This window comes from Ahaetulla prasina, chromosome 5, assembly GCF_028640845.1.
Source record: "Ahaetulla prasina isolate Xishuangbanna chromosome 5, ASM2864084v1, whole genome shotgun sequence".
Taxonomy (NCBI): Eukaryota; Metazoa; Chordata; class Lepidosauria; order Squamata; family Colubridae; genus Ahaetulla; species Ahaetulla prasina.
In genome coordinates, this window is record NC_080543.1 from 129,022,560 (window position 1) to 129,045,309 (window position 22,750).

Here is a 22,750-nt window from a genome sequence, read left to right on the forward strand (position 1 = left end):
CGCACCTCCTGATGTAGGAGAGGCGGGTGACCCAGCTGGGCGGCGGGCGGTTATCTGCCGGCGCAATGAGGGTGGGCGTAGGGCCTCGCTTCCCTCATTGCCACTAGGTAGGTCCTAGAATAGGACCTAACTAGTGTCCGATCAACAGGGCGACTGGACCTCCAGGTGCTCTCCAGGCGTCTTCTCCGGCGTTTCATCTCCCTCAGCCCCTCGGAGAACCAGGGCGGTCGAGATCTCGCGGGTCAGAGGCGCATAGGCGCGACACGGTCCAAGGCCCGGCCGCGGCCTGTTCCCAGGCCCCGACCAGTTCCTCAGTCGTGCCGTGGGCCAGATCCTCAGGGAATGGCCCAAGCTCCGTCAGGAACCTCTCAGGGTCCATCAGGCGCCTGGGACGGAACCACCGTATAGGTTCCGTCTCCCTGCGATGGTGAATGGCGGTTCGGAAGTCTAGGTGAAGGAGGAAATGATCTGACCATGACATTGGTTCCGTTACTAAATCATCTAACACCAGATCATTTAACCACTGTCCAGAGATATAAAGCAGATCCAGTGTGCCTCCCCGTGTGCGTGGGGCCATCATTTACTCGAATCAGGTCCAAGGCCGTCATGGAAGCCAAGAACTCCCGAGCTGCCGTCGATGATGAGCCAGCTGATGGCAGGTTGAAATCCCCATGACAATAAGTCTGGGGACTCGACCGCCACAGCAGCAAGTACCTCAACAGCTCAGGCAGGGCTGTGGTCACGCAGCAAGGAGCCAGGTCCGCGATCACCAAGCCCAACTGATTCCTATAGCCCCACCGCACATAAAGGGATTCACAACCGGCAATCTGAGGAATAGTGGCCTCCCTCGGCTCTAGATCCTCCTTGATAACAACCGCCACCCCCCCACCCCTACCTTGGACCCTCGGCTGATGAAATGCTCGGGAACCTGGAGGGCACATCTCAACCAGGGGGACCCCTCCCTCTGGGCCCAACCAGGTTTCCGTAATGCCCATAAGGTCCGCGGACTCCCCCTGAATAAGGTCGCAAATCAGAGGAGCCTTATTAACCACGGACCGGGCATTACATAACATCAGCCGAAGATCCAAGCTCTGAGGATCACGACCACCCGAGGAACGGGTAGGGACAGAGGGGCCGGAGCACGCGATCGCTTTCAAACATCGAACGCGTGCTCCCATAACTCGACAATGCGGCCCCTCCCCGCCATATCTGCCTCTCCCCTTACCGTACAGATCGAACATCCTCTAAACCTGGGCGTCCTCCCCTGCCTCCGGACAAGATGGAATAGTGTCGCGAACTAGCACAGGGCTGGATCCCTCCCGACGGGTTTTCCCCCACCGTCGAATCCCTCCCCTTAAAAACCCTTATTTAAAAAGCGGTTTAAAAACCCCACAGATTCTTCTTCCTCGCATGCCACCTCTCCGGGTCCCAAGACCCCTCGTTAAGCCGGCCATCGATAACCCGGAGGCCATTCCTGCGAGGCGGGGAACCTCGCAGTCGGAAGAGGTCAGCGGACGAATATTTCATGCTAAAAGATTAAATAACAGTGGGGAAAAAAGGTGTTCCCTAGCCACTTGATGTTATCGTAGCCTATGGACAAAATCAGGACAGTCACAAACCAGGGCCAAAGCCCGGTAAGGGTAATAAATAAGATGGAAGTTTGGCTGATGGATTCCGCCATTCAATACTGCCCATAATGGATACAGCAAAAGTTTTTGCCCACTGGTGCCGCCCATAATCAAGTCCAAGGCCGTCCACAATTGATGCCATCAATAAATAAATAAATACCGGGGACAGGAAAAAAAGTTTTCAGCCGCAGATGTCAAATGATGGTATATATAAGAGTCAGCTAAAGATCTAAAATCCAAAATGTCCAAGCTACCTGTGTCCAATGTCTGTGGTGCCGCTGAAAATAGTCCAGCAAAACAATCCAGCCGCAAGCCGCTGATGATAAATGCGGCCATAACGCAGCCAGACAGTCCCAGATGTTGCCAAAGGAACCAACAGATGGATGGAATCGTAGAAACCATGCTGCTGAGCCATGCCACTGAAGGATAGAGTGGCAGAACATCCAGCCGCCGATGGACATATGCGGCCGGCAGCAGCAAACCACGATCCAGCCCGGCCATTCCTAGCGAGCGCCGCTCCGCGCCCCTCCAGAATGGCCGGCGCCATCTACCGACTGCCACTCCATCTTCCACCTGGCCTGCCTCTGGCTCCTGGAGCTGAGCCAGGGAAGCCGGTACTCCCGAGCTAAGTCCTGATGGCCCTTTCCCCTCACTTTCCAAGTCACTTTCTGGCAGGAGGCCCGGCTTCAAGTCACTTTCTGGCAGGAGGCCCGGCTCCAAGTCACTTTCTGGCAGTAGGCCCAGCTCGGGGGGCACAGACACAGCAAGAAGGAACAAAAATGCCTTTGAGAAGGGAGATGAGCTAGTGACAGGGTAGATAAGGTAAAGGTAAAGGTTCCCCTCGCACATATGTGCTAGTCATTCCCGACTCTAGGGGGCAGTGCTCATCTCCGTTTCAAAGCTGAAGAGCCAGTGCTGTCCGAAGATGTGACATGTGACCAGTATGACTAAACGCCAAAGGTGCAGGGAACACTGTTACCTTCCCACCAAAGGTGGTCCCTATTTTTCTACTTGCATTTTTTACATACTTTCAAACTGCTAGATTGGCAGAAGCTGGGAGAAGTAACAGGAGCTCACCCCGTTATGCAGCAGTAGGGATTCGAACCGCTGAACTGCCAACCTTTCAATCGTCAAGCTCAGCGCCTTAGCCATTGAGCCTCCGCATCCCTTTTAACAGGGTAGATAGCAAAGGCCTACAAAGGTATTATTTCTTTGTCAGGAAGAGACAAAAGCTTAAATCAGAACCGCAATGGCCTCTCACGCTCCCCCTTGTGTTGAAAGTGGCATTTTCTATTTCTGAGGGTGGATGGGGAGAACTAATGACGCTATTGATTCTCTGCCACCTGAATAATACTTCAATTAGTTCAGATCCATTAACTCACTGCCCGTCTATCGTAAGGCCGAGGCCTGCAAACTTAATTTTTGAAAGATGTCTGCTAAGTGGTTTTTTTAAATTCTCTTACTCAAATTAGCTCTATCCCAAAGGGGAGTCCTGTAGATCTATCACTAAAAATCGGGGGGGGGGGGAATCTGGATGGCCACTAGATGTCAGTATGAGCAGTGGTGAGATTCAACTAATTTAACAACCACTTCTCTCTGCCCTAATGATTTCTTCCAACAACCAATTTGCTAAACTGGTTTAGAAAGTTAACAACCAGTTCTCCTGAAGTGGTGCGAACTGGCTGAATCCCACCACTGAGTATGAAGCAAAATTAACTTCTTGGAGGCCATGTAGAGAGTTCCTGCAGCTTTCCAATCAATATGGCAGAGTTCGAATCTTTGCACTTTATAATAGCGCTCCTCAAAAATATTATTATAATATACAAGATAAGCAACTTCGTATCTTCCAGAAATGGTGGAATACATTTTCCACAATTCCTTTTCATTTGCCATATAGCCTGAGACTAATTAAATTAAATTGCCATTTCTCCTGTATCAGCTTCACTTTCATTTTGTTTTCTTCAGGCTTGTTGTCTCAATTTTCCATGACGAGATATATATATATACATACATACATATATATATATATATATATATATATATATATATATATATATATATATATATATATATATATATATATATATTTGTTTTCTGAGGTTTTCACGGGTGTTTGTATATAGGTCTTTGGTTGTTGGGTTTTCTCCGTGTAAAATTGGAAGTGTCTTGGCGACGTTTGAAGTCTCATTCGTCATCTTCAGGCTTCAACCGTGCTTCTGGGAGCAATGTGTGATCGCAGCTGTTTCTTCCTTTTAACTGCTAGTGGGGTTTGAACTGATTGGGTGGGAGCTTGGCTGTGCTCTGATTGGATGGGGTTTTCTGTGCTCTGATTGGCTGGGGTGTGTCCTGTGTTGGTGGGGGCTTGGTTGTGCTCAGTCTAATCTGTGCTGCAGGGGATTTGAGCTGGTGAGCTGCACTGCTGCTGTTTGGCTTCGTGTTCGTGGTCGTGCTACATCTTCGTAGTGGGTGTCAGTCTGCTGCATGTATGGATTGGAGGGTTTGAAGTGGCTAATGTTGCAGCTGCGGTCTGGCTTCTGGTCCTTGGTCGTGCTTCCTGATCAGTGTGGGTTTGGGTGTGCTTTCTGGGTGGATGTGTGGTGGTGACATCCTGTGTGGACCTCGTGAGTGTGGGTCTGGTGTCATTCCTCGTGTTAGGGACACGTTTGTCAATAAGGGCAGGTTTCCAAATGGCTGGTAGGCGGGAGGTATCATCTCGTTTGTTCATGCTGTGTGGGCGTTTTTCTATCTCGATGGCTTCTCTGATTATTCTGTTGTTAAAGTGTTCAGTTTTGGCGATAGTTCTGGTCTTTTTAAAGTCAATATCGTGTCCTGTGACTTTAAAGTGTTGGACCAGGGAAGAAGTTAGTTCCTCTTTTTGAATGAGTTCTTGTGTTCTTCAATCGTGCACTTATTCTTCTGTTGGTTTGTCAATGTATGTGGTGGGGCAGGCGGTGCATGATTTCATATACTCCTTGATTTTCTAACTCAATTTTGTCTTTGGGGTTTCTTAGGATGGTGGATATTTTTTGGTTTGTGCAGAATGCTGTCTTGATGTTATGTTTGTGGAGGATCTTGCTGATTCTGTCTGTGGTGCCTTTTATATATGGGAGGAGGGCTGTGCCATTTCTTGCTCTCTGTCTTGGGTTTTAGTGGGGGTTCTTTTGGATTAGTTTGGTAATCTTATTTCTCTGGAATCCATTGGATGTTAGTACGTTTGTGAGAGTGTGTAGTTCGGTTTTAGGTGTTGTTCGTCAGCTAAGCATTTTGTTCTAGAGATGAGTGTCTTGGCTACGGAGTTGATCTGTGCTGGGTGGTGGTGTGAGAGTGCATGCAGATAGCGGTTTGTGTGTGTTTTCTTCTGGTAGATGGTGTGTCCTAGGAGCCATTGGGTTTCTTGTAGACTAAGACATCTAGGAAGGAAGTTGGTTGTTAACTTCTGTTTCCATGGTGAACTGTATTTTGGGGTGTAGGCTATTGAGGTGTGTGAGGAAGTTTTCAAGTTTTCTTTCCCATTATGGACAAAATACAAACAAATAGAAAGCACCCATGGGATCACCCTCTCACCTGTCATTGCCAACCTCTACATGGAACACTGAGGCAAGCACTAGAAAATCTGATCACAAACCCAAACTCTGGCTCAGATCGTGAGCTGACACCTTCATAATCTGGCCACCTGCAGGAAGAAAAACTTGCTTCCTCACACCTCAATAGCCTACACCCCAAAATACAGTTCACCATGGAAACAGAAGTTAACAACCAACTTCCTTCCTAGATGTCTTAGTCTACAAGAGCAATGGCTCCTAGGACACACCATCTACCAGAAGAAAACACACACAAACCGAATGAATGAGACTTAGACACTTCCAATTTTACGGGAGCCAGACAACCAAAGACCTATATATATATATATATATATATATATATACATATATATATATACATATATATATATATATATATATATATATATATATATATATATATATATATATATATATATATATATATATATATATATTTTCTGAGTTTTCACGGGTGTTTGTATATAGGTCTTTGGTTGTTGGGTTTCTCCGTGTAAAATTGGAAGTGTCTTGGCGACGACAAGTCTCATTCGTCATCTTCAGGCTTCAGCTTCGTGCTTCTGGGAGCAATGTGTGATCGCAGCTGTTTCTTCCTTTTAACTGCTAGTGGGGGTTTGAACTGATTGGGTGGGAGCTTGGCTGTGCTCTGATTGGATGGGGGTTTTTCTGTGCTCTGATTGGCTGGGGGTGTGTCCTGTGTTGGTGGGGGCTTGGTTGTGCTCAGTCTAGTCTGTGCTGCAGGGGGATTTGAGCTGGTGAGCTGCATAGCTGTTGTTTGGCTTTGTGGTTGTGCTACATCTTCATAGTGGGTGTCAGTCTGCTGCATGAATGGATTGGAGGGGTTTGAAATGGCTAATGTTGCAACACTTTAAAGTCACAGGACATGATATTGACTTTAAAAAGACCAGAACTATCGCCAAAACTGAACACTTTAACAACAGAATAATCAGAGAAGCCATTGAGATAGAAAAACGCCCACACAGCATGAACAAACGAGATGACACCTCCGCCTACCAGCCATTTGAAACCCTTATTGACAAACGAGTCCCTAACACGAGGAATGACACCAGACCCACACTCACAAGGTCCACACAGGATGTCACCACCGCACATCCACCCAGAAAGCAGACCCAAACCCACACTGATCATGAAGCACGACCAAGGACCAGAAGCCAGACCGCAGCTGCAACATTAGCCACTTCAAACCCCTCCAATCCATATAGTGCACGCATTGAAGAACACAAGAACTCATTCAAAAAAGAGGAACCAACTTCTTCCCTGGTCCAACACTTTAAAGTCACAGGACACGATATTGACTTTAAAAAGACCAGAACTATCGCCAAAACTGAACACTTTAACAACAGAATAATCAGAGAAGCCATCGAGATAGAAAAACGCCCACACAGCATGAACAAACGAGATGATACCTCCCGCCTACCAGCCATTTGGAAACCTGCCCTTATTGACAAACGTGTCCCTAACACGAGGAATGACACCAGACCCACACTCACGAGGTCCACACAGGATGTCACCACCACACATCCACCCAGAAAGCACACCCAAACCCACACTGATCAGGAAGCACGACCAAGGACCAGAAGCCAGACCGCAGCTGCAACATTAGCCACTTCAAACCCCTCCAATCCATACATGCAGCAGACTGACACCCACTACGAAGATGTAGCACGACCACGAACACGAAGCCAAACAGCAGCAGTGCAGCTCACCAGCTCAAATCCCCCTGCAGCACAGATTAGACTGAGCACAACCAAGCCCCACCAACACAGGACACACCCCCAGCCAATCAGAGCACAGAAAAACCCCCAGCCAATCAGAGCACAGCCAAGCTCCCACCCAATCAGTTCAAACCCCACTAGCAGTTAAAGGAAGAAACAGCTGCGATCACACATTGCTCCCAGACCGAAGCTGAAGCCTGAAGATGTGAATGAGACTTCGTCAAACGTCCAAGACACTTCAATTTTACGGGAGAAAACCCGAACAACCAAAGACCTATATACAAACACCGTGAAAACCTCAGAAAACATATATATATATATATATATATATATATATATATATATATATATATATATATATATATACATACATACATATATATACACACACACACACATCCATACACACACACACACACACACACACATCCATTACATATATACATAATATATATACATAATATATATATATTATAGACGTTTTAGATATATATATCTAAAAAAAAAGAATTATTAGCCCTCTTCACTTAGCTTTATATGAGCCTTGACCCTGCCAGGACTTAGAAATGATGAGGAGAGAAGTAATAATTTAGGAATGCATGAAGCTGATTTCCTGCTTAAGGAAAGAGTTAAGTTGAAATAGTCAACTAAAATTTGAAGGTTTCTTTAAATACTATTATCTTTTAAACCACCACAGCAATAAAGGTAGAATAATGGCAGCAGTCAATTTAAAGAGATTTGCTGGAATAAAAATGTAATCTTCAGTTTACTTTATCGCCTTAAGAACAAAACATCATGGGCAGGTATAGACAAAATGATATGTTTTGAACCACAAAATTAAAAAACAAACAAAAAGAAAACAAATCAAAGTTTCTTAAATCAACTATATCGGTTCAACAACCCAGTCATATCCACAAGTGGCATTGGCTGAATGCAGGGTTATTGATTCACTCCACTCCTGAGAAACAAAATGTTTCTCAGGAGTGGAGAATTACACAGTGAATTTAGGTTAGCATAAAGAAATCAGTGAAGTATCAATGCCATGCAGAATTGTCCTTATTGTGACTGAATAAGAACCAAACCAGTGGCAGTATTTAGCCGGTTCAGACCGGTTCGGGTGAACTGGTAGTGGCGACCTGCGGTTGGGCTCGCCCACCTGCCCCGGCACTATGCTGTCCTATTTAGCCACATTTTCTAAGCTGCGCGCATGTGTGGAAGTTGCACATGCTGACATTTTCGGTGCACAGTGGTGTTAAAATTATGTGAGACCCATCTCTGAACCAAATGGGTCTTTTTAGCATCCCATCTTTATACCTGGGCATTTGATGTAGAATCTATACTCTGCCTCCCAAGTCCCAGCTGATTGGGAGGAAATGGGGATTTTTGCAGTAACCTTCTCCTGGAGTGGGGAGGGAATGGAGATTTTACAGTATCCTTCCCCTGTCATGCCCATCAAGCCATGGCCACAGAACTGGGTAGTAAAAATTTTTTTTTTAAACCCACCGATTTACAGATATTTGCCTCAAACCAGGAAAATGTACATGACATGTACAGTAGTATAGATAAGGAGGGAGGATTTATTCTAAATTTTATGGACTAGAACATCAAGGGATTTGCAATAGCTCAGACTAGGATGGCAATTAAAAAGTTACGTCTTGCTTTTTATCCTCATTTTAAAAAAAAATTGGGAGAAGCAAAAAAAAATAATAGATCATCTTCAGATTTATTTTGAGGACTGGAGAGAGCCTGTTTTAGAAATTTTGTGTGGTGAAGGTCAATGTTTTGTCAGAGCTCACAGCTGACTTATTTGTTCAAAGTAGGTTAGACTTCACTCCTGGTATATATGGTTCTCTGGGGATGGAAGTAGAGGAGCAGGTGACCAATCGTGCACTGTGATTTGACACTGCAAACTTTGTGGATTTAGGCATAGATAGCAGATATTGGATTCAAGTAGCCAGGACACAATTTGTACTGAAAAGTCAGGATGAGTGTATAGTCCCTTTTCCATTATCCGAGCTAGCTGGAGGTGTCTTTGCTGTGAGAAGAGAATAAAAAAGTTGCAAGTGAGGCAATGTAAATATAAGCATTTATAAGAATCCTGTATAGATTCCAATTCATGGGATGTGGTGGCTCAGTGACTAAGATGCTGAGCTTGTCGATCGAAAGGTCAGCAGTTCAGCGATTCGAATCCTTACTGCCACGTAACGGGGTGAGCACCTGTTATTTGTCCCAGCTTCTGGCAACCTAGCAGTTTCGAAAGCACATAAAAATGCAAGTAGAAAAATAGGGACCACCTTTGGTGGGAAGGTAACAGCATTCCATGCACCTTTGGGATTAAGTCATGCTGGCCACATGACCACGGAGACGTCTTCGGACAGCGCTGGCTCTTCGGCTTTGAAACGGAGATGAGCACCGCCCCCTAGAGTCGGGAACGACTAGCACATATGTGCGAGGGGAACCTTTACAGTTACCTTTCATGCTAACATATGCCAGAAGCTCAGTTTCATCATTCCTGCAAGAAGTTCCAAATTCCAGGATCGGCGCATTACCCCTCTGTCCGCTGCTATGCTGAAGTTGACACAAATGGTGTTTAAATTTCCATTTAAAGCAGGGTTTATGTTAATTTCCCCAAGCACCCATTATTACAAGTGGCAGCGATCGCAGCCACCTACCCCATGTGGGCATTCTAATAGCGTAAGCTAACAGCTACAAAATGAGTGGGAAGATTTGAAGGTTACACACACTTCTTCCAATTTGGGGAAACTGCTGTGGCAGCTGCTTGGCCTTGAATTTCTGCCAGAATTGAAACAATTGTTTGCCACGTACCAAGGCGCATCCCAACGTACCTTTTGTTCCAGTACCAATCCTTATACATAGATATTTAGCCCCCAGGGAAAAAAAAATAGTTCAGAAAGCCTGTATACTGCACGAATCAAGAAGAGGGCCGTGAAAATATTTACAGATCCCTCACATCCAGGACATAAACTGTTTCAACTCCTACCCTCAAAACGACGCTATAGAGCACTGCACAACAGAACAACTAGACACAAGAACAGTTTTTTCCCGAAGGCCATCACTCTGCTAAACAAATAATTCCCTCAACACTGTCAAACTATTTACTAAATCTGCACTACTATTAATCTTCTCATCGTTCCCATCACCAATCTCTTTCCACTTATGACTGTATGACTGTAACTTTGTTGCTGGCAATCCTTATGATTTATATTGATATATTGACCATCAATTGTGTTGTAAATGATGATACCTTGATGAACGTATCTTTTCTTTTATGTACACTGAGAGCATATGCACCAAGACAAATTCCTTGTGTGTCCAATCATATTGGCCAATAAAAATTCTATTCTATTCTATTCTAAGCCCTTCACAATGGACAGTATGTTCTTAGTGCCTCGCTGCTACTATTTATTTCCAGTTTATGCACACACAGTTTAAATAATTGCAGGTAAATAAAACTGTTTTCTGTGTGCATTGCAAAGATGGCAATCATTTAGTATCGGGAAGACAGTTATTAAAAAATGGCCCACCTTGGAAGATTGATGTACGTTCACTTTCCGTCTTGAAAGACTGACGGATATTATTTTAGAATGAAAAATCAGTATGTGAGTTGATAGGATTTGCTTTGTTTTGTCTCAGTATTTCTACTCTTATTTTTTTTCTGTTTTGTAAATAGGGAAAAAAAATGATTTTTCAGAAGGCACATATTACATTGCTCTAGAAATATTGGGGGGTTCTTTCTTTTGTATTAATGATACAAAAAACAATGTTATCTAATGATAGATCCCTAAAGTTCCTCTAACATTTATATTTTTTTGTGTCTTCATAGTTACAGTCAACCAAATTTGATGGAACAGTGATGAAACTCAATTTTTTTACTACTGGTTCTGTGGGTGTGGCTTTGTGGGCATGGTTTGGTGGGCGTGGCTTGGTGGGCGTGGCTTGGTGGGTGTGGCAGCTCCATTTCTACCCCACTCCAGGGGAAGGATACTGCAAGATCTCCATTTCCACCCCACTCTGGGACCAGCCAGAGGTGGTATTTGCTGGTTCTCCAAACTACTCAAAATTTCCACTACTTGTTCTCTGAACTACTCAAAATTTCTGCTACTGGTTCTTCAGAACGTGTCAGAACCTGCTGGATTTCACCCCTGATACAGTACCCTTTGGGTATAAAAATAGAAATCCATCTGCACTGGTCTATCTGAAAACAATTAGCATTTTCCCATCCCAAACTGTTTTCATCATATATATTTTTATTCATTTATTCGTTTATTTTTGTCAAACATGTATTTTATGACAGATACAAGTATAAACATAGTTATAAATACATGTAAAGGGTATGAATAAAACAAAACATTAGGATAGGGATGGTAGGCATGCTGGTGCGCTTATGCACGCCCCTTAAAGACCTCTTAGGAATGGGGTGAGGTCTACAGTAGACAGTCTAAGGTTAAAAATTTGGGGGCTTGAAGAAGAGACCACAGAGTCAGATAGGGCATTCCAGGCACTGACAACTCTATTACTGAAGTCATATTTTCTGCAGTCTAGTCTGGATCGGTTTACCATGAGTTTGTATCTATTGTGTGCTCTTGTATTGTTTTGGTTGAAGCTGAAGTATTTGTTGGCTGGTGTTGTGTCTTGCCCGCCCTCAGAGCAGCCGGGGCCTTCTTATCTGCTCCCGAACACGGAGGAATGTATGCCTCCCGGCCCCAGTCCTGGCTCCATGCCCAGACAAACTGCAGAAGAAGGAGCATCTCTCGGCCCCAGCCCTGACTCCATGCCCAGGCAAACGGAGCAGCTAGACCCCTCCCCCTCCTCCACAGCATGTGAGCCTGAGGAGGGTTTATTACCAACAGCTGATTGGAGTGACCCTCGCATCAGAAGATTGGATAGGCGGAGGCAACAGAAGGAAGGGAGGGGCAGGCCTTAATGAGTGCTGAGTCATGGAGCCACACCCCATGGCCTATATAAAGGATCTGCTTTCTGGCAGTCTCTGAGTCAGGCAAAAGTCGAACTTATCTTGCTGAAGTCACTTACTGGTCTCCTGCCTGCTCTGAGGACTTTGCTAGGACTTTGGGCAGAGCTGCAGAGGCAAGCCTGATTCGGATTTCCCTGACCCGGCCGTCAGCGGAGGAGTGGGACACGACAGCTGGTAGGACATTGTAGCAGATGATTTTACGTACTACGCTTAGGTCTTGTCATATATTGTTAGATATTGTCATCAGCATTTTTTCCAGAGAACAGATATGAACCTTGAGTGTTATGCTGATGAAGATTCTCAATCATCCAGGCCATAGTTGTCCCAAAGGTGCTTTTCCAAAAGGAACTGGACTTTCTTTGGATTTTTTCCCCCTTCTTTAGAGAAACCCTGAAGCTGACCTAACCGAGGCCAATTTGAGGCTTCAGTGTTGCCACCCTGGAGCTGAAGGATAGGGAGGGGGAAATAGAGAGAGCTGGGGTTTTGTAGCCAAAACAAAATATTTTCTCCTGGGAACCAAGGTCATTCTCACACCTGGTCAGAGATAGAGGGAGCGATGTTATCATGCAGCTGGACGGCACCTTGATTGGACCATTTGGCTGATTGTTTGGGGAAGAAGAAAAACCTTTTAATTAGGTGAAAACCGTGGGAACTTTCAGAGTCGGTTTTCACCGGAACGGTGCCAATATGATATAGCCAATAAAACTATTCTTTGAGGACTCCACCTGCCTCGGAGTTTTGCTTGCTATGGTATATTACTTGGAACCCTGATACCTGGACGAGAAGCAAACTGTTTGTAGGAAGAATCATGAAATCCCCCCCCCCAATCCCTTTATTTCTATGCCCCCCCAGAGAAGGCAAAGAAAAATCATCCTCAGAAGCTAAAGCAATCCCTCCCTCCCAACCAGAATGGCCTCAAGTAACCCTGGTTAGAAGACCGAGACAGGCTGAATTGACAGGATTAAGTCAGAAAACACAAAGCCACACAGAATTTAGATTCCCCACCTTTCCTCAAGGCTAGCCTTGACCCTGACCATCACCCAGGAAACCAAATAGGGGCCATTAGAATACAGAAAGGCCCATTATCAATCTAACCAAATAACCCCACCAAGCATCTCAATCTCAAAAAGTCCAAAGGGGTATAAAAATCACTCTACTCCCCATGCCAGGCTGTCATGCCACCCCTGGAACATGCTGTTGTCATTGTAGTTTCTGGCTACTAAATAAACAGAGACCTCCTTTCCGAAATTCAGTTTGCCTGCAGATAATTTTTCCAGGGTCTTTCTCCCAGCTTGGAACTGGACCAGATTTTACTTTCAATATGTTTTTAAGGAAAACATCAAGAAAGTCCAGTTGCCTTTTGAAAAAGTGCCTTTGGGACTTGAGTGTGTGTATCCCAAAACTGTTATCCTGTTTAAGTTATCCTGGGTTATTTACGGGACCGCCTGCTGCTACCGGCGACCTCCCATCGACCAGTTTGCTCCCATAGGGAGGGTCTCCTCAGGGTGCCGTCAGCCAGACAATGTCGGCTGGCGACACCCAGGGGGAGGGCCTTCTCTGTGGGGGCACCAACCCTCTGGAACGAGCTACCACCAGGTATCTGCCAACTTCCTGATCTCTGGACCTTTCTACGCGAGCTAAAAACATTTCTGTTTCATCGCAAGGACTGGCCTAATGGGTTTTTTAAATGGGGTTTTTATTGGTTTTATAGTGTCCAGCCAACTTTGAATTTTCTCTTTTTAAACTGGTTTTAATTTTTGTATCAATTGTTTTATTCTGGCTGTAAACCGCCCTGAGTCCTTTGGGAGAAGGGCGTTATAGAAATTTAAACAATAAATAAATAAATAAATAAGTGAATATTAGATAATAGGGAAATCAACTTTTATTATATACTGAACTTTGGGGATCAAATCCCTCCTAGTTACACCATTTAGTGTATGACCAGTAACTTTCTTCTTAAATTACTCGAAGGAAATGTTACCATTTATTTATTTATTTATTTATTTATTTATTTATTTATTTATTTATTTATTTATTTATTTATTTATTTATTTATTTATTTATTTATTTATTTATTATTCAGTTGTTGGGGAAGAATATGTAAAATAGCTATTTGTATTCAATACTCACTATATTTAATATACAATATGATTCATGAATAATAATGTTCATTACCTATGCATAGATCTGGAAAGAAAGAAGAAGAAAAAACTGGAAAAAATTTCATTTTCATGCAAATCATTTCCATACTTAAATACGTAGCATACATAAAATATAATCCATGTAAAACCCCAACTAAAAGCATGTATATTTCCATTCTCTTGCCAGATAAATGGCATAGCTACTTCCCCTGCTGAGCTAAGACTTCATTGTCCAGAAACAAGGTTTATTATAATAGATGTGAAATATTACTAAACTGCAGGTGTGGAATACTTACTGCAAAAAGACTGCTAAAGTACTTAGTTCAGAATTACTAAATTGCTGCAACCACAATGAGAGAAATCTCGGGGGGAAAAAACCCACCAACAACTCTGGGTTAACTTTCCTATTTTCATAATCTCAGTGTATTCTCTCTCATGCAACTTATTCTCTCACACGCACAAATAGCACATAGACATAAATGGCTGTCTATGACTCAGAGAGCATCTGTTTTTAGATACATATGGGATTTTTCCAGGCGTGTTGATTTTGTTTTAAATGCATGAAGATTTTTTCCCCGCTTTTTCTTCATTGTCTGTACTCCTTCCAGCCCCCAAGAACCAAGAAAAACACAGAAAGTTATTCCTAAGCAATTTCAGAACAGAATAACAGAGTTGGAAGGGACCTTGGAGGTTTTCTAGTCCAACCCGCTGTTCAAACAGAAGACCTTATATACCATTCCAGACAAGTGGCTGTCCGGTCTCTTCTTAAAAGTGTCCAGTGATGGAGCACCCTCTTTTCTTTCTTTCTTTCTTTCTTTCTTTCTTTCTTTCTTTCTTTCTTTCTTTCTTTCTTTTTTTTCTCTTTCCTTCCTTCCTTTTTTTCCTTCCTTCCCTCCTTCTTTCTTTCTTTTTCTTTCATTCTTTCCTTCCTTGCTTCCCTCCATCCCTCCCTTACTTATCTCTTTCTTTTCTTTCTTTCTCTTTCTTTCTTTTCTTCCTTTCTTCCTCTCTTTCTTTCTCTTTCTTTCTTTCTTTCTCTCTCTCTCTCTTTCTTTCTTTCTCTCTTTTGCCTCTTTCTCTCTCTCTTTTTGTCTCCTTGTCTCTTTCTGTCTCTTTCTCTCTTTCTCTTTTGCTTTGTCTCTTTCTTTCTCTTTTTCTTTCTCCTTTCTTTCTTTCTTTCTTTCTTTCTTTCATTCTTTCTTTCTCTTTCTCTTTTTCTTTCTGTCTTTTTCTCTGTCTTTTTCTCTTTCTGTCTCTGTCTCTCTTTCTCTTTTGCTTTGTCTCTTTCTCTTTTTTCTGTCTTTTTCTCTCTGTCTCTTTTTCTTTCTCATCCTGTCTGTCTGTCTGTCTGTCTGTCTATCCATCATCTATCTATCTATCTATCTATCTATCTATCTATCTATCTATCTATCTATCTATCTATCTATCTATCTATCTATCTTTTCCTTTACTGCTTCTCACCTGTAGACAGAAATCTTGTTAAACTGAAAGCAATGACTTGCACTATTTAAATATACTTGAAGAATTGCCAGGGAGAAGACTCTTCACTCTCTTTCACCCTCCCAAACAATTTCAACCTTGCTGTCTCTTGCAAATTTGGAGTGCAGCCCCTCCCTCCTGGGAATCCAGACTACATTCCACCACAGCTACACCAACCATACTGTCACTTTACAAGAAACGCAGTTGGGAATTATTTATGCTGTCCAATGGACTTCATGATCAATGCAGCACTAATGGATAGAATGTCAAGTCACCATATTTTCTATGGCCACAAGCAGAGACACTTTTTTGTCCTTTTTTGAGTGAGGTCAGCCTACCTATCCAACAATCAACAGATACTATAAGCAAATGCATATATTTGCTAGCAACTCATTGTGATGGGAAACTTCTGGCTAGATCGAAGGGGAAGAAGGGGTCAAGTGAGGATCTAGTTTAGAGTCCTTGTGCAGCCATAAGCTTCACTTTCCCCAAGATCCATTGAAGCCTTATCTGGTCATTCACAGGAAAGGAAAGCAGTTTTGTAACTTAGATAAAGAACAATAATGTTGCTTATTTTAGCTATTTATGAGTGGCTCTGATTGCTTGCATCTGATACATTGATCTCAAATGCGGTTGTACTTTTTTATACTTAGTGAACTTCATAAAATGCAATATATTACACAGAAGCCTGGTGCCATAATCCGAAGAATTATATAAGAAGCTCAATCAACCCTTCCTGAAATAGTTTCTTAGGTTTTCTTTTTTTAAGTGGGGCCATATACATATACATACATACACACACACACACACACACACACACGTGTTAAATTTATATTTACTGACAAAGAAATAAAGGGAGACTAGCATAGATCTATTTCAAGCTATTTAGTTCTCATCAGCTAGCCATACCCTTCTGGGATTTGAACCTGGGCTTGCTTGCATATTAGGCAGATGTATTAACCACTAAGCCACAGGTGTATTTAACACAAAATAGTTTGTCGTGAAAGCAACTGTCTGGAGGGCTCCTGGATTGGGGCTGAAAGGCGAAAGGGAAGCAGTATGCTCCCTCCCATATTTGGGTAGACCAGGTTGCTTCAATAGGAACCGCCCCCCCCTCTCTCCATATATATGTATGTATGTATGTATGTATGTATGTATGTATGTATGTATGTATGTATGTATGTATATATATATATATATATAGGTCTTTGGTTGTTCGGGTTTTCTCCCGTGTAAGATTGGAAGTGTCTTGGCGACGTTTCGACGAAGTCTCATTCGTCATCTTCAGGCTTCAGCTTCGTGCTTCTGGGAGCAATGTGTGATTGCAGCTGTTTCTTCCTTTTGGAAGAAACAGGAAGAAACAGGAAGAAAAGGAAGAAACAGCTGCAATCACACATTGCTCCCAGAAGCACGAAGCTGAAGCCTGAAGCCTGAAGATGACGAATGAGACTTCGTCGAAACGTCGCCAAGACACTTCCAATTTTACGCGGGAGAAAACCCGAATAACCAAAGACCTATATACAAACACCCGTGAAAACCTCAGAAAACAAATATATATATATATATGTTTTCTGGGGTTTTTGCAGGTGTTTCGAAGCCAAACAACAGCAATGCAGCTCACCAGATCAAATCCCCCTGCAACTCAGACTAATCTGAGCACAACCAAGCCCCCACCCAAACAGGACAACCCCCAGCCAATCAGAGCACAAAAAAACCCATCCAATCAGAGCACAGCCAAGCTCCCACTCAATCAGTTCAAACCCCCACTAGCAGTTAAAAAGGAAGAAACAGCTGCAATCACACATTGCTCCCAGAAGCACGAAGCTGAAGCCTGAAGATGACGAATGAGACTTCGTCGAAACGTCACCAAGACACTTCCAATTTTACGCGGGAGAAAACCCGAATAACCAAAGACCTACATACAAACACCCGCGAAAACCTCAGAAAATATATATATGTGTGTGTGTGTGTGTGGGTGTGTGTGTGTTTTCTGGGGTTTTCGCAGGTGTTTCGAAGCCAAACAACAGCAATGCAGCTCACCAGATCAAATCCCCCTGCAACTCAGACTAATCTGAGCACAACCAAGCCCGCACCCAAACAGGACACCCCCAGCCAATCAGAGCACAATAAAACCCCATCCAATCAGAGCACAGCCAAGCTCCCACTCAATCAGTTCAAACCCCCACTAGCAGTTAAAAGGAAGAAACAGCTGCGATCACACATTGCTCCCAGAAGCACGAAGCTGAAGCCTGAAGATGACGAATGAGACTTCGTCGAAACGTCGCCAAGACACTTCCAATTTTACACGGGAGAAAACCCGAACAACCAAAGACCTATATACAAACACCCGTGAAAACCTCAGAAAACAAATATATATATATGTGTGTGTGTGTGTGTGTTTGTGTGTGTATGTGTTTTCTGGGGTTTTCGCAGGTGTTTCGAAGCCAAACAACAGCAATGCAGCTCACCAGATCAAATCCCCCTGCAACTCAGACTAATCTGAGCACAACCAAGCCCCCACCCAAACAGGACACCCCCCCAGCCAATCAGAGCACAAAAAAACCCCATCCAATCAGAGCACAGCCAAGCTCCCACCCAATCAGTTCAAACCCCCACTAGCAGTTAAAAAGGAAGAAACAGCTGCAATCACACATTGCTCCCAGAAGCACGAAGCTGAAGCCTGAAGATGACGAATGAGACTTCGTCGAAACGTCGCCAAGACACTTCCAATTTTACGCGGGAGAAAACCCGAATAACCAAAGACCTACATATATATATGTACACACACACACACACACACACACACACACACACACACACACACAAATCTGCTGCAGTAATTACTGAAAGTGTCATCTATAATCAGTAGTTACACATCACTAATTATTATCTATAATCATTACAACTGAAGTACATATTAGGATCATTAAACACTACCGTTAAAGATTGGGGCTCCTTGATAGTCATATGATTACTAAAACCAGTCATTTTATAGTTCTCTGCATCTACTGTTGGCCCAACAAGCTTCTAATAATGATGGCCATATCATTTTGAGTGTATTTTGCATAAAATAATTTATTCCCCCTTGACTGTTCAGTTATTAGAACCACTGGAAGACATTCCTGTAAATTATTCCCATGAACAAGGATGTTAAAAACCATGACTATTCATTGTACATGAATTTATTAATAGAATTTCTTCAGCCAGGCAGTAAGGGGATATGCACTTTTAGCTTAAGCAATTAGCATGCAAACTCTAATGTTTATTGCAATATTCAGTTGAATGGTTATTAAAACATTTGTCCAAAGTAGCAAAAGAACATGTCTCATTATTAAGGTCTTTGCTCTGTTACTAGTAATATATAGTTTAGATTTCCTGTGGAAATATAAATATTTCATTGCAGATTGTCCCAATATTATTACCTTGAATATTCATAAATAAGTGAATATATCAAATTTGGCAATGTGTGTGTGCGTGCGTGTATTTGTGTAGGTATGGTGGATAGGTGCATTGTCATAGAGATTTGACAATGGTTACAAATTGTTCTTCCATATAAAGAGAAACCAGTCAATGGATCAGATTGAATGTATTTATTCATACAATTTGACTGATCGAATGAATAAATACATAAATAAAGGTTTCATGTACAAAAGAGTAAAAAGTCAGAAGTGTGAAAGAAAAATAATAGATTTAAATTTGTCCTCTCATCCGTTTTATAGTGTTTTCCTTATTTTCTTTCTAAAATATGATATTTAATAGGTATATTCCACTAAGGGACTACAGAAAAACAAATAGCAAGAACAAATCAATTATTTCATATCTGTCCTTCAGTCTCTCTCTCTCCCCCTCTCTCCCTCTCTCTCTCTCAGAGGCAAATCTTATTTAGCTTAATAGCTATGCAGAATCAAAACTAGTCATTTATTGGATAAGAGAATTTCATGGAAGTTTAGAGTAGTTGAAACATATAATAGAAAAAGACCACTTTCCTTTTCATTGCTAGGAAAGCTACATAAATTATTTTCTTGAAGTTATGAGAATTCAGATTTGAATTAAAACATTTTATTCTAAATAAATAAGGGGCGTGCATAAACGCACAAACGTGCCTACCATTCCTGTCCTATTGTTTTTCTTTTCTTCTTCCTATATATATATTCATTGTTTGTTTTCTGAGGTTTTCACGGGTGTTTGTATATAGGTCTTTGGTTGTTCGGGTTTTCTCCCGTGTAAAATTGGAAGTGTCTTGGCGACGTTTCGATGAAGTCTCATTCGTCATCTTCAGGCTTCAGCTTCGTGCTTCTGGGAGCAAGACACTTCCAATTTTACACGGGAGAAAACCCGAACAACCAAAGACCTATATATATTCATTGTATATATATATGCTTATACCTCCTAATATTTACTCATATATATGTTTATATACTATATAATCTTTTTGTATGATATTTACATATATTGTTGTGACAAAATAAATAAATAAATAAAATAAATAAATCTGGTAAAGGTAAATTTATAAAGATGTCTATATCAACAGGATGAGCAAACTCCCTGAGTTTTTAATGAACTGTTAGTGCAATTGTATGAAAGTTACTGAACATTTTGATAATTTTAAATTAAACTGGTTATTGTCTCCACTCTGCTCGTTTCTTCATTCTGATTCTTGTGACTTCATCCAATGGATAAAATAAATCCAGGATGCCATTTAAAGATCATGTAAGGACCATGACACCCAGGATATTTTGCTTTTGTAAGTAGTAAATTTTGTAATTAGTCAAGTAATTAATCAAGCAACTTTTTGACCACAAAATCAACCAGAAAGTCTTTTTTGAGGCTTGAGGTTTATAGCCTATTCAGAATTCCTTGCAGAAAAAAAGTTTGACACACAACAAGCAATGGTGCAGTATTCAGAATCATCATCTTCTGTTAACAACCCCATAATCCCTTGTGGGGTGGAGCCAGCAGAGTGTTTTAATGGCCAGATGCCCTTCCTGTCGCCAATGCAGAGTTTTGTTCAGCAGATATATTCTCAGTGTGCCCAGAGAGAGAAATATCTGCCTCTAACCTAGGATCGAACTCACAGCCTCCTGATTGTGAGGCGAGAGCTCCACCTCTAGGCCACTGCACCACTTGTGCAGTTTTCAGAATATTTAGATCAAAACATTCAGATCAATGAATATACAGCAATCCTCAGGAGGATCCAGAAACCATCTTACATAATGGACCAACCTATAGTTTTAAAATGGCTGTTTGTACCTCTGTAAGCTGCCTTCTGTTTAATGGCCAAAACTAGGCTTTAAAGACTGCCATACAAAGATGTGAGAAAATGTGTTATTAATAACAAAAAATTAAACCACTACACTCCCCTCTACCCTTTGTATATTCAGAGAAAGAGGGGGAGATAGACAAAGAGAGAGAGAGAGAGAGAAAGGGAAAGAGAGAAAGGGAAAGAGAAAGAGAGAGAAAGAGAAAGAGAAAGCAAGAAAGAGAAAGAGAGAACAGGGAAAAGGAGAGAGAGAAAAGAGAGAGAGAGAGAGAAAGAGAAAGAGAGAAAGGGAAAGAGAGAGAAAAGAGAGAGAGAGAGAGAAAGAGAAAGAGAGAAAGGGAAAGAGAGAGAGAGAAAGAGAAAGAGAAAGAGAGGAAGAGAAAGAGAGAAAGTGAGGGAACAGAGAAAAAGAGAGAGAAAGAGAGAGAGAGAGAGAAAGAGAAAAAGAGAGAAAGAGAGAGAAGAAAGAGAGAGAGAGAAAGAGAGAGAGAGAAAAGAGAGAAGAGAGAAAAAGAGAGAAAGAGAGAACACAGAGAGAAAGAGAAAAAGAGAGAGGAAAAAAGAGAAAGAGAGCCTGTAGGGCCCTTTAAGAAAATTCTCCCAGCTCACAATGGTCCCCCAAAATGAACATCTGGGGTATAATTTGGCAGCATGTTTAATAACAAACAGTGCACAAAAATAGCATTGTTATGAAAGGTGATTTCATTTATGGAATCCTCTCGGTGCTTGTTCATTGTGAATGGATTTTATGGCCCCCTATTGGTTATTCTTCATTAGAAATAGAGATTCTTCCTTTTTTTTCCTCCCCCAACTGGGGTGCATTTGTTGAGAAATGAGCAAGAGTAGTCCTGCCGATACTCAGATGATTCTTTTTATCGGAAAGAGCCCTGTGGCCACAGTTTACAATCAGTGGGTATTTATATTAGAAACAATTGCATCGACAGTAATTATCTTATCACAGAAGACAGGGACCGGGACAAAAAAACAAGGACTGAAAAGAAATTTCACGATTGGACACCTACTGGGTGGATAATTAAGTAGCTCCATGGTTTCTTTCATTACTACATTCAATAACAGTTAAATACCAGGGTTCCTAGTCATAATCAGACATGATTTGATGAGATAGAGAGAAAGACAGGAAACAAACAGAATGATTTTCTAAAAAACGCTGGAGGAAATTGCAAAATGCTTATTTTGTGGGATAACCAGCGACAATTTCCTTTTTTTTTTCTTTGGGGAAATATTTGAGCTTTATTATTCTGCTAATTCTGCGAGCAGCTCTAATAATAGTAATAATAACCGTAATTATCAGAGCAGAAAAATCTGTGGAAACACATCCTTCTTCCACCCCGAAAGCTACCTTTTCATAATTGGTGGCGGGAAAAAAAAAAGCTTTAATTTAATAATAAAATAACAGGTGCACATTGGGCTGACGTGAGGTAAATAAAGTTTTTTGTTTTTTTAAAGGGAAGAAAATAAGATATTTCTGAAGGAAATTCATTCCCTCAGAACCATGACTAGATGGTTGTAGAGAGCATTACAAATTCATCTGTAACTGTATTTAGGATTAAGCCCATTGAGTAGATGTTAGCGCCTTTAAGGGAATCATGATTGATGTCCGAAAGTTAGTTTGTGTGATGGTGGTTTCTCTAAAATACTGTTCCTCTTAACAGAGTTGACACCGCTAGAGGAACCCATTGCTATGATATGGAATAAGCCACCATAGCAGCTTTCTTGGAAGTGGTACATTGCTTTTCGATTACTGTAGCTTTGAGGGACCTTAAATACTACTACTTATTTTGCATAAAACTGAAGGAAAGGTCCTTTCTGGTGACTTGAAATCCTAGGCTTAGAAATCTTGGAACACCGTCGCCTTCGACATGATCTAAGTTTAACTCACAGAATCATCTATTGTAATGTCCTTCCTGTTAA

At 42.0% G+C, this 22,750-nt stretch overlaps 1 pseudogene; it reads left to right on the forward strand.

Annotated features, from left to right (window-relative positions):
- LOC131199981 (uncharacterized) overlaps positions 1-22,750 on the forward strand; it is a 238,225-nt pseudogene that overhangs the window by 179,553 nt on the left and 35,922 nt on the right.